The sequence below is a fragment of the Furipterus horrens genome, unplaced genomic scaffold, assembly GCF_987537825.1.
Source record: "Furipterus horrens unplaced genomic scaffold, mFurHor1.1.pri manual_scaffold_4, whole genome shotgun sequence".
Classification (NCBI taxonomy): domain Eukaryota; kingdom Metazoa; phylum Chordata; class Mammalia; order Chiroptera; family Furipteridae; genus Furipterus; species Furipterus horrens.
In genome coordinates this window covers 109,494,002-109,496,944 of record NW_028327174.1, presented here as the reverse complement: position 1 = coordinate 109,496,944, position 2,943 = coordinate 109,494,002, and the positions used below count along the sequence as shown (strand labels likewise).

The 2,943-nt window shown below is 43.7% G+C and overlaps 1 non-coding gene across 1 annotated transcript; it reads left to right on the top strand.

Moving 5' to 3' along the window:
• The first annotated feature begins 457 nt into the window (after positions 1–457).
• On the top strand, positions 458–559 carry LOC150012651 (U6 spliceosomal RNA). Its single transcript, XR_016510944.1, has one exon. It is a non-coding gene; the product is annotated as a U6 spliceosomal RNA (small nuclear RNA).
• Positions 560–2,943: the final 2,384 nt, after the last annotated feature.

The following is a 2,943-nucleotide window of genomic DNA, read 5'->3' as shown; positions in this document are numbered from 1 at the left end:
GACTGTGAATAAAAGCTGGATAATAAGGTATGCTGAAGAATCCACCTCAGAAGTCTGATACATAATTTTCATACTAATTGTGAATCTAAATTCCCTCTTGCAGGGGAGACATATCACAAATCACTTCGCATTTTCTTCTTAAGGAGCTGATATGGCACTTAAACATTCCAATCCTTAAAGCTCAAACAGCACAAGTACTTTTCACTTTTGAAATTAAAATTTTTTATAATGTAATCGCATGGTGAAAGGCTATGTAACAAACAACATTGCATTTTAAGACAAATATTCTTTTCATTTCTGTTAAACTGAATATACAATTATTGTTCCCTAGGCAACCAACCCTTACTTATAACTACAATTTCATTTCACGTTAACAGAACACAAACAGTGAAAGAACAACTTTGTGAAGATCTAATTACAACAATCAATAAAATAATATATTAAAAGAAAAACATGTGCATAGAGTGTTTGCTTCAGCAGCAACTGAAATAGTACAGCAAAGATTAGCATGGACCCTGCACAAGATGATATGAAAATTCATTAAGTGTTCCGTTAAAAAACATTTGTACACAAATGAACATCCTGGGAAAAAAAAATCAAGTATATTAACAATGTCCTCTATTAAAAGTTAACAGAAAATGGCGATTTACATATTTTTTGTGTTTTCCAGATTCACATGACTATATGTTTTATTTTAGAAATTAGAAAGTAAAAGTAATGTTTTAAAAAGTAAATCTCTACCAAAACACATACATGAAGAAATTAAAGAAATAAGTCTTTTAAAATACTGCTATCATGGGTCAAGTAGGTAAACACAGTATTCAAATTATTCCACAACCACATCAAAATTACAACTAAACTACAGAAAAACCATCATGCAGACCACCTGGAATCTAGCCAAACAGAAGTCCTATCACTAAGGACATACAGAGGAAGCCACTTCAAGACTGGTGGGAGGGGCAGAAATGGGGAATGGTCTGGTTCCATACCCAAGTGCGGTGGTTTAAAAATTGGGAGGGATATCTTGGCTGTAGAGGTCCCCCTAAGGAACGACAGTCCCGGCCCTGCATCAGAACCCCCAGCCCAGGGTTCCAGTGCCAGGAAGAGAAGTCCCCACAACTTCTGGCTGTGAAAACAGGTAGGGATTGTGGCTAAGTGAGACTAAGGGTTCCTGGTGTCTCAGGTTTTCACACAGACTTACTAGGACTCACTCCCTCTGAGTTCCAGCACTGGCACAGCAGCTTGAAAGATGCCCTAGGGGGACATACAGGGAGGAACTGAATTGTTTGGCTTCAGGGTGAGGGTTGGAGGGGCAGCTTTCTCTCAGACAGAAGTGCTGGCAGAGGCCATTGTTCCTTTGCTGAGCCCTGCCCCCATCAGAATCAGTAGGCAGGCACAGTGTCTAAGACTCCATCAACCTTGCTAACAGTGTCCTCTCCACCCTGCTGATTTGCAGAGACCCCACTCCACCCAACTGTGGGCCCATCCAAGCCCTTTCCATTAGGTTTTTCATGCAAACAGTCTATCGTGGCTCATGCTGTGGACTTCCCTAAGGCTCTCAAAAGTTCACAAATCCCAAACAAGCAGCATCTGGCCACAGCATGCCCATACCCCTCACTAAGTGGCCCGAGGCATGGCACCAGCGGCTGCCAGCCCTGGTTCGAATATCGGCCTCTCCTTGGCACCTCCAAGCCCAGCACAAGTAACACCATCTGCAGTTCAGATTGTATCTCCAACCGGTGACCCTGAGCAGGGCACAGGTGGAAGCTGACCTTGGCCTGAACCTCCCAGGAGGCCCCAGAGCCAGAACACCCAGTGGACAGTGCAAACCATGCTGGAGCATCACCCAACCACCTCCAGGAGGGACACATTCAAGGTGCAGACTGGTCAGGTACCAGAAACCTGCAGAAGCGAGTCCTGCTCTGCAGGGCTGGTCCCTGCATAGCAGATTCTCCACTGTGATCACGGCCAGTCCTCAGAGCATATTGGCCTGGGGGTACATTCCACCCATTGACATGTCAACAACAACGAAGGCTCAACGGGAGGTAGACACAACCTGCACAGGGGTGCACCTGAACACCCAGCTCTGGTGATTCATAAGGCTGAGCCACTGGGCCCTATAGGACACCTACTACATAAGGCCAGTCTACCAAGTATGGGAGACATAGCGGCTCTGCCTAGTACATAGAAACAAACACAGGAGCAGCCAAATAGAGGAGACAAACATCCCAAATGAAAGAACAGAACAAAACTCCAGAAAAAGAACTGAACGAAGTGGAGACAAACAACCTGCCAGATGCAGAGTTCAAAACACTGGTAATAAGGGTGCACAATGAGCTTAGGGGAAGAGTAGATGAACGTAGAGAGAACTTCAACAACAAGATAGAAAACACAAAAATGCAGAAAGAAAACATGGAAAGGAACCAGTCAGAAATGAATGATACATTACAGGGAATCAACAGTAGAGTAGGTGAAGCAGGGAATCAAATCAGGAATTTGGAGGATAAAGTACCAGAAAACACCCCATCAGAACAGCAAAAAGAAAAGAGAATTCAAAATGGGTATAGTTTAAGGAGACTCTGGGACTACTTCAAGTGTACCAACGCTCACATCATGGGGGCGCCAAAAGAGAGAGAGCAAGGAATTGAAAACTTCCTTGAAAAAATAATGACAGACTACTTCCCTAACCTGGTAAAGTCCAGGAAGTGCAGAGAGTCCCAAACAAATAAACCAAGAGAGGCCCACACCGATACACATCGTAATTATAATGCTAAAGGTTAAACACAAAGGGTCTTTTTCAAAATGAATTTTATAGAGAGAAAAGAAGGGAGAAAGAGAGAGAGAAACAGCAATCTGTTGTTCTGTTTATTTACACATTCATTGGTTGAGTCGCGTACGCGCCCTGACTGGGGATTGGACTCGGCAACCTTGGTGTATCAGGAC